At 45.2% G+C, this 9734-nt stretch overlaps 1 long non-coding RNA gene across 1 annotated transcript; it reads left to right on the top strand.

The window, feature by feature from the left end:
* The first annotated feature begins 2548 nt into the window (after positions 1-2548).
* LOC113884967 lies at positions 2549-4453 on the top strand. The gene is made up of 2 exons (XR_003509071.1): positions 2549-2922; positions 3925-4453. It is a non-coding gene; the product is annotated as an uncharacterized LOC113884967 (long non-coding RNA).
* The last annotated feature ends 5281 nt before the right edge of the window (positions 4454-9734 follow it).

Genomic DNA, 9734 nt, shown 5'->3' with positions numbered 1-9734 from the left:
TGTTTTGAAATAGAATCACAGGAAGTTGCGAATATAGTGCTAAGGGGTTCCCTGTGACCTCGACCAGTTTCTCCCAATGGCTCCATCCTACGTAACTATAGTACAAGAAGCAGGACATCGGCACTGATACGACGTTTGCCATTTTATCACACGCACCGAGACCTGTAAGCACCACCTCAGAGAACTATCCCAGCCCCACCTTTCCCTATCCATGGCAACAACTAATCTATTCTCCATCTCTCCAATTTTGTCATTTCAAGAAGGTACATAAATTGAGTCATACAGTAAGTCAGAAAGAGAAAAACAAACATATTATAGAAAAATGATACAGATGAACCTACTTGCAGGACAGGGATAGAGATGCAGATGTAGAAAATGGACTTGTGGACACAGCAGTGACGTATATACACAGCTGCTGCTAAGTCACTTCAGTCGTGTCTGACTCTGTGCGACCCCATAGACGGCAGCCCATCAGGCTCCCCAGGTCCCTCGGATTCTCCAGGGAAGAACACTGGAGTGGGTTGCCATTTCCTTCTCCAATGCATGAAAATGAAAAGTGAAAGTGAAGTCGCTCAGTCGTGTCCGACCCTCAGCGACCCCATGGACTGCAGCCTACCAGGCTTCTCTGTCCATGGGATTTTCCAGGCAAGAGTACTGGAGTGGGGTGCCATTGCCTTCTCCGGTATATACACTACCGTGTGTAAAATAGCTAGCTAGCAGGAAGTTGCAGGATAGCACGGGGAGCTCAGCTCAGTGCCGTGAGGGGTGGGTTGGGGACAGTGGGAGAAAGGCTCAAGAGAGAGCGGGTACATGTGTATGTTGTATGAAAATAGCTGATTCACCATTGCTGTACAACAGAAACTAGCACAACATTTTAAAGCAAAATATACTCCAGTTTGGAGAAGGCAATGGCAACCCACTCCAGTATTCCTGACTGGAGAATCCCATGGACAGAGGAGCCTGGCGGGCTGCAGTGCATGGGGTCGCAAAAGAGTCGGACATGACTGAAGCGACTAAACAGCAACAACATACTCCAATTAAAAAATAAATTAAATCATATAGTATATGACCTTTGGAGATTAGTCTCCCCCCCCCCCTTCCTCAGCACAAAGCCCTGGAGAAGTTGTATTTATCAAAAGTTAATTCAGTTTGATTACTAGGGTATATTCTATTGTATGAATTCATGAGAGTTTGGTAGGGTATTTATGAGAGCTTGTTTGATATTTATGAGAGTTTATTTAAACATTCACCTGTTGATAAGACGTTTGGATTATTTCCAATGTTGGGCAATTATGAATCAAGCTTCTATAAATATTTGCATACAGATTTTTATGTAAGCATAAGTTTTTCTTTCTCTTGGGTAATATCCAGGAATGAAGCACAGTAAGCGAATGTTGATCCTTAAAAGACACCGCTAGGTTGTTTTCCAGTGAGGCTGCACCATTTTCATTCCCATCAGCAACGTATCAGGGTTCCAATTAGTTCCTCCTCATTCCTGCCAGCACTTGGTATTTTTTATTGTGGTTATCAGCCATTCTAATAGATGTGAAATGGTATCTCATTGCTTTATTTTGCATTTTCCAGGATAGATTTTGAATTTGAAAAAAAAGAAAGCCCAGTTTGAAGGAATATTACTTTCATTTCCCTACTTTATATATTTGTATTATCACTCGGGCTTCCCAGGTAGCACTAGTGGTAAAGAACCTGACTGCCAATGCGGCAGACATAAGAGACACAGGTTATTTAATTTTAAGAGAACTGAGAATGCTTGACATTTTGAGGAATTCTCAGAGGAATCTATTTGTTAAAAAGGAATCAACAGGGTTTAGAGGAAAGAGCACAGGAACAGGAATTTGAAAGTCTTCTTCCGGAAACAGTCAGTTCTACCTGGTCCTTACTGTGTAGCCCTGAGCAAGCCTCTGAAACCTCATTAAGGCTGTGTCTCCTCCTCTGCTAGAAGAGGGTTTGGACTCACTTCGGTCACATCTCCTGGCATGTCATCCACAGAACACAGAATCTATAGGGTTAAGATGAATGGAAGAAGAGATGGTTCTGTATTCAAATTAACATGGGAAACACCGAGTTAGAATTCAAGAGGGTTCACTGACGGAGGACTTTCCAAGTCTTTAATTTGCTAACATATATTTTCAATCCCAGTGAGAGGGCTGTCATATGCTGTGTCTTCACTTGAGCGCAGGACTCTTTCATTGAGTAATATATGAATGTATGTTCCTCTTTGTTTTTCCTTGAATGCACTTTGGGAAGTGCTCCAGACTGAAGTATTATTAATGTCCCTTCCAAATCTAACTTGTCAATGTTTCGAGTCTTTTTGTAAAAAATTCAAATACCTCCTGGTGTATTTGTTTGGAAAGTTTGCATTTCACATGTCAAGTTTTATACAGACCAGCTCCATGGTACTATTCGGTGACATAATCATAGCAACAATAACAATAAGCTTGTTTCTCGGGCTTTTGTATTTAAGGTCAGGCTGGTTTAAACCCATATAGAAATCAAGCAGTTCTCAGAACTTGGCAGGGTAGGGAGAGCTGTGAAAGATGGAGGTGCAGGTGAAGAGCAGGCTTGGAGAAGGACCCGGATGTGAGCAGTCACAGCCTGAGTGTCCAGAGTGAGGCCAGAGCCATACAGAAGATCAGAGGGTCAAAGGTATTGTCTGCTGGGCAACCAGGAGTTCAGCAAACACCTAGCCAGATTAATGCAAGGTCATGGGTAACAGGAAAGACAAGGAGTAAGGAACAAAAAAATTAGTCGGTGCCCGAGGGCACATGGGTCATTCTCCAGGAAAGCTATCACTAAGAAGGAGCTTTTAATACTGAAGCTATCTCATCAGCTAAGAAGCCCCATTACCTGCTGGGACAGCAGCCAAGACCTCGGAGAGGCTCCCCGGCCTACAGGCCCTGGCGGGTAGGTATGAGTTTCTGGGGAGCTGGGGCCAGGCTCAGAGATGGTGACTCTAGAAGAGCACTTGGGGGGTTTGCACAGAGCAGCAGGAAACCTCCCTTACCTCTCTCCAGCTCTGTCCACTCCGGATCACCCACTGGAAAGTTTGTCTCCCTCTGTGAGCCCCAAGAGTTTTTAGAATGAAGAGATTAATTGACCAGAAATAAAAGCTTGAGGCAATTCACTACAGTGAAAATTTACATGGATTAAGAGTCAAGAGGCCAAGTTCAGCTCTTTGACCTGAGCTGTGGACTTTGGTTTCCTCACTTGTGAGTCAAAGTTTTCTTCCAGCTCACAAGTACCAAGGTTCCAGTTTGGGAGGGGAAAGCCACACTCCATCCTGATGAGGAGGTGAAAGGGGCCTCCCCTCTCCTAGTCCGCGGTGGCTGTCCTCACCCACATCCGGGAACAGCACACTCATGACACTGTTCACAGGCTTGTTCTTGGGGAGACGGGTGCAGCTGCCAGCTTCACAGGGGAGAAACCTCAGCCTGGAGCCGAGAGGGGCCAGACCCAGGAGGACAGTCTGAAGTCAGGCAGCCGTGTGTCCTGTTGGTCAGCGCAGGACTCAGGGCAAACGGGGGCCCAGTCAGGAGACACCAGACAGAAACAGAAAGCCCTGTGTGGTGAGAAACCAAGACCACACGTGCCCCCACCACTCTCACCTCACTGCAGGGGACAAATGACTTGGGGTGGAGCCTTCCTTCCAGAGGGCTCAGACAGAGGAACTTGCCGATAATTGGAAGGAGGGAAGTGTGTTTTGAAATTAAAATGGGCACAGTAGGTACAAGTCACAGCTAATTTGAGGAATGTACCTCCCTCCTGTGAAACTAAATGCCACTGTCAGAAGCAGGCAGTTCTGGTAATGAGGTAAACTTGGGCAACCAGCAGCACTGGCTGTGGGTGGAGAGATGGGTTTGGACAAAGTCTTCCACAGGCTCCCCACTCTGCCCTCTCCTCTTACAGAACTGAGCTCCTTCCCAGCCTCCTGGAAGCCTGCAGAAGCCAAGACAGAAGCACACTGGTGGCTGGCCACAACTCCAGGCTCCTGAGTTTGCCAGACTCCAAAGAGACTGGGGCTCCCTTAGCATTAGGGGAGAGGCTGGGTTTCCCCAGAGAAGGTTCTGGTCCCTGGCCTGGATACGTGTAGGGGCACAGAACTTGTAGGGGCACAGAAGCAGTGTGGCACCCCAGGGAGAAATGTCTTAAGAAGAAACCACAGTGTCTTTAAAAATGCTCATACTGAATATTACTACAGACTCCTCTATAGGCCAGAGACCTTCCCAGGAGCAAGGCGGTGCCCCCCTCAGTCAGCGGAGTCTATAGCACTCCCACCACTTGTGTTGAAGGTGATGGGGTACATTCAAATAATCATGCGAGTGCCCTAGTTTCCAGCCCCAATTCTTTGTGACTTTGTGTATGGGTATGTTTCCTAATGTCAAAAGCAACTAGAACTTCAACACCTTACTTAAAAATAGAATTATCTGTGCATCTCTGTGAGTCTTCCCTCATGGGTCTTTTCTACTTTCTCCTCTCACGGCGTTTGGTGACTTACTCTGTAAAGGTTGTTAACTTTATTACTTAACACATGCCAAGTTAAGGCTCCCAACAAAATAAACTTCTAGTGTATTAGTAAGTAGATGATTGTAAATTCTTATTATTTCCTGGTGGAGCCTGAAAAGTAGTCAGAACAGAGTCTAGGGATTATTCTCTTCTTGACTTTCAGGTAATGCATGCAAGAAAGTCCCCACTGAGTTTTTTCCCGTCATTCATCTCCCTTTATCCAAAGAGGAAAAGAGACATCCCCCTGGCAAAAGTCTTGTCCAAGGTGACTTTGAAAGGTTGTTAGGAAGCTCCTCTGGTTCCCCAGCATTCCTGTTGGAAAATAAGCCATCTCCCCTGTTAAGTCATGATGTTAATGACAATGGCATCAGCTATTGTCATTAACAATAGCTGGGGTGGAAAACAGAGGCTTCAGGGCAGAGTGCTGGAAGCGCAGACCACCTCTTCTTTCTCCTTGAATTTCCTTTTAACTGTCATCATTCTTGGAAGCATGGAGTTCAAGAGAAGTTTAGAGGTTTCCCCAACTCTCTGGTTTTAGATTTAGAGGTTTTAGAAGTTTCTCAGCTCTCTGGATTTGGATAAGATTAAATCAAACTGGCTGAACCAGCCTGGTTTTATCAGTCTCCAAAGAATAAAGGATTCCATCGCCACCCAGAGGGACCTGAACTCCAGACTCTGTTGTTTTGGTTAACTCTCTTTCAAGGCTTGTCTTTCTGGTAAACAAACAATTCTGAGTGTTCCTCAAATCTGCTTTTAATCTGGTGTTTTCTATGGCTATCAGGTGGAATTTACCTCTAAATGAAAGTCTTCACCTTGCATTGAAGTTGTAGACTTAAAAATTCACAATCTAATTCACAATCTAAAAGTTGAGAGTTTTGCTCTATTTGGTGAAAAATTTTAGAACTTCAAGCCCAGGAAGCAGCATTTCAAATAACCCTGAGAGAACTGTCCCAAGGAGGGGTGGAGAGCCAGATTACATAGAAGTTGTGCAACAAAGAACAGGTAGTCTGAATGTCAAAAGATTATTTTTAATGAAAGGAAAACCAGATACCTCAATTTAAGGAATTTATCACTTGTCTCTGTATGTGTGTGTGCTCTGCCACATCCGACTCTTTATGACCCCATGGACTGTAGTCTTCCAGGCTCCTCTGTCCATGAAATTTTCCAGGCAAGAATACTGGAGTGGGTTGCCATTTCCTACTCCAGGGCATCTTCCTGACCCAGGGATCAAACCCACATCTCTTGTATCTCCTGCATTAGCAGGAGGATTCTTTATCACTGCACTATCTGGGAAGCCCCTTTCTTTGTATCGGAAGATGCCAGAATCTGGGGTCTCTGATATCATTCCTTTCAGAGGAATATGCGCTGCAAGTATCTGGGGCCAGTACCCTTTGTTTTCACATCCGGAGTTTACTCAGGGCACACCATAGGGAGTGGCTAAAGTCTGATGGCTGCTAAATGGCAGGAATTCTTTCCTTCCTGAGTTCTCTCAGGGCTCACCAGCTCATTCTGGAGCGCTGCAATTGCTCATGACTGTGACATCCTTGTTTACTGATATGGCAGGAAACATTTCATTTCTCAAAGTCTACAGAGTTTTGTTTTGTTTTATAAAGTGATAGTTGCACCATCTTTGAGGACCATTTGATCTATTGATCTTCTCTTATTCATGTTACAGATTTTTATCTTTCTTCTTAAGGGAGGACCCAAAACCATGGGAGATATAACCAGAAGAAGAGTTCTGCCTGAGAAGTGGAGAAATAGGAATATTTTTTCTCAGTGACTAAAGCAAAAACAGCAAATTCCACATTTCGTGGGTCCAGGGTCACAGGGTGCTGGGAGGTTGGTGTGGTTCTGCCATTACCAAGAGTATAATCTTCTTCCTGGTTCTCAGTCTCCTCCTCCATACAGAGTCCTTCCACATCCCAGCAGTCCCCAGGGAGGCCAGGAGAGGCCCACAGCTGTCCCAACCCTGAGTCACCCTGAGGGCAGGACAACTTCCTGGGGAAGCCCTCCAGCCAGGGTCCCTGCCTGCCAAACAGGCTCGTTTCAGAGAGGGTCCCACTGCCCACCTTCACCTCATGCAAGTCTGGGTGTTCGAGTCCTGCTGAGCTCCCAGCTCATCCATTGTGCCAGTCAGTGTTCTGAGCAGCTGTCTTCAAGATGGATGAGAGCTGACTCTAGTTTAAGGAACTGAAATGAGTCATCGAGTCAAAGAATAGGATACAAATGACCCTTCTGTAGCAACATGATTAAAAATAGGCAGGGGAACTTTCTTAACTCTTGAGACATTAATGGATGTAGATATAAAAATAATAGACCTGACTTCCCTCATCTTCCCATTGGTGACGTGTGTGGGCAGACAGGGCTACTTTTTGCCACTTCAACAGACAGAATATGGCCTGTGCATGGGACAGGAGCATGTCTAGGTTTGCCGTGGCCCCAGAGCAAGGCTGAGGCATATTTGTATGGTACTGATGCACTGCCTACCTCACTTACCCAAGTCTGAGTGTGCTTTCTTCTTTGGGTTTCGTGGCTGGATTTTTGTATGAACAACAAGTGTGCATGCAAGAATTCTCCCTTTCAGCATGCACCCTCTAGGTCAAGGGACAGCAAACTTTCTATAAAGAACCAGATAGTATATATTTTAGGCTTTGTGGGCCATACATTTTCTGTAGCACCTGTTCAGCTCTGCTGGTGTAGTGCATGGGGAAGCAACCACATGTAGCGTGCAAACAAATGGGCTTGGCCGTGGTTCCAGGAAATGTTTATTTGCAAAAACAGGTGGGCCTGCATGCTACAGGTTGGCCACCCCTGCTCTGGAGTCAAAGAGGTAAGGAAATGCACTTTCCTGAGCGTGCTTTCCTTCACTCTTTTCAGGTGATGCCTGAGAATTATGTATTTGTTAGTTTGTGTATCCAAGGACTTCCCTGGTCGTCCAGTTATTAGGGGCTCTGTGCTTCCACTGTGGGGTTGGGGCATGGGTTTGATCCCTGGTTGGGGAAATAGAATCCCCCGTGCCATGCAACAGAGCTAAAACCCCCCAAAATTCATGCCTCAATTTAGCAAACGCTTATTAGACAGCCCACTGCTATGCCAGACTCCATTGTGTGAGTTTTGGATACAATGGAGAATAACGTGTATGGAGCTCCCTGCCTCAAAGAACTCAGATTGTAGCAAAGAGGGGCATCCTCTGGGGTGTGACGGGAGAGAAGGGTTTGAGGAGGATGATAGTGGTGGGGATGAGGTCGGGGAGATAATGGAAACTGGTCTTAATGCCCTATCTATCAATTCAGTTCAGTCAGTCAGTCATGTCTGACTCTCTGCGACCCCATGGACTGCAGCATGCCAGCATCACCAACTCCCGGCGTCTACTCGAGCCCATGTCCATCGAGTCGGTAATGCCATCCAACCTGCTCATCCTCTGTCGTCCCCTTCTCCTCCCACCTTCGATCTTTCCCAGCATCAGGGTCTTTTCCAATGAATCAGTTCTTCACATCAGGTGGCCAAAGTATTGGAGTTTCAGCTTCGCATAAGTCCTTCCAATTTAGCTTTTCCTCTGTGTGAAATAAGGAACCACTGGAGAATTTTGAACAGAGAAGCAACATGATCTAACTTAAACGTGTTGAAAATACATGTAAACTGTGTTGATGAGAAACTAAAGGATGGCTGCAGGGATACCTACCAGGAGGCTGTAACAGTCCCCCTGAAGCGAGAATTTGAGAGCCTGAACCAGAGCATCACAGGAAAGGTGGCAAGAGCTGTTTAGATACATAGTATATTTTGAAGGTAGACCCAACATGATTTCCTAAGGTCTGCACCCTGTGTATGAGATAAAGGAGTCAAGAATGTTTTGGGCAGTTGAAACATAGAGTTGCCACTAACTGGGATGGGGAATTCTCAGGGTGGAAGCAGTGTTAAACTTGTGAACTTTGATATTTCTCTTTGACATCTGAGTAGATGCGTCTCAGCTTACCCTTTAGAAGAAGTCTGAGCTGGAGATATACATTTGAGTGTTGTCAGGGTAGGAAAACGCACAGTATTTAAAGCTATGGATTGATGAAATCACCAAGGAAATGAGAATTTAGAGAAGAAAGGAGAACAAAGACCCTTCCTTGGGCAGTCAGGCATTGAGAAATGGGGGAAAGGAGGAGGAAACTTGAATTCAGGATGCCAAATGACCTCACCACACTTGTCAGGACCATAATCTTTAAAAATTCTTGCTTTTTCATTCTATATCCAAGGAACTGCTCTGACTCTTTTGACTTATTTGTATTTCTCAAGTGGATTCAAGCAGGCTAGTGTTAGTAGTCTTATTATGTAGGGTTGTTGTTTTTTTGTTTTTTTCCTAAGTAAAGAAAATAGTTTGCTTGAGAATTTTTCAGACCACATTACAGATTCACCTAATTCAAGATTGTTTCAGCAGCCTGCTGCGCACATATGCCTCCCTTTCTTTGTGCTCTGTGTCCAGTGTCTCAAGTGGTATGTAACTGGTTTACTCTTTGCAAAATATAGTCTAAGCGAGCTCCTGGATTGCCTCTACCTAGTAAGTAAACGGAGAAGGCAATGGCACCCCACTTCAGTACTCTTGCCTGGAAAATCCCATGGACGGAGGAGCCTGGTAGGCTGCAGACCATGGGGTCGAGAAGAGTCGGACACGACTGATCGACTTCACTTTCACTTTTCCCTTTCATGCATTGGAGAAGGAAATGGCAACCCACTCCAGTGTTCTTGCCTGGAGAATCCCAGGGACGGGGGAGCCTGGTGGGCCGCCGTCTATGTGGTCGCACAGAGTCAGACACGACTGAAGCGACTTAGCAGCAGTAAGTAAACCTCAGGTACTTAATCCCTATGAATCAATCCCTGCTTTTTAGTTCCTAATTCTGATATTCAGAGAATGGTAGGTTGTTCAAGATCTAAGAGAATCTCTATCATCTTGTGCTTGGCTTAAATTGCAAAAATAACTTTGGGAGTTTCTTGTTTTGTATTTTACTTGAAAAATGTGGTTAACATCATTTTTTTTTTTAATTTTTCTAATTTTATTTTATTTTTAAATTTTACATAATTGGATTAGTTTTGCCAAATATCAAAATGAATCCACCACAGGTATACACGTGTTCCCCATCCTGAACCCTCCTCCCTCCTCCCTCCCCATACCATCCCTCTGGGTCGTCCCAGTGCACTAGCCCCAAGCATCCAGTATCGTGCATCGAACC

Source organism: Bos indicus x Bos taurus, chromosome 27 (assembly GCF_003369695.1).
Source record: "Bos indicus x Bos taurus breed Angus x Brahman F1 hybrid chromosome 27, Bos_hybrid_MaternalHap_v2.0, whole genome shotgun sequence".
Taxonomy (NCBI): domain Eukaryota; kingdom Metazoa; phylum Chordata; class Mammalia; order Artiodactyla; family Bovidae; genus Bos; species Bos indicus x Bos taurus.
This window is presented reverse-complemented; position numbering and strand designations above follow the sequence as displayed.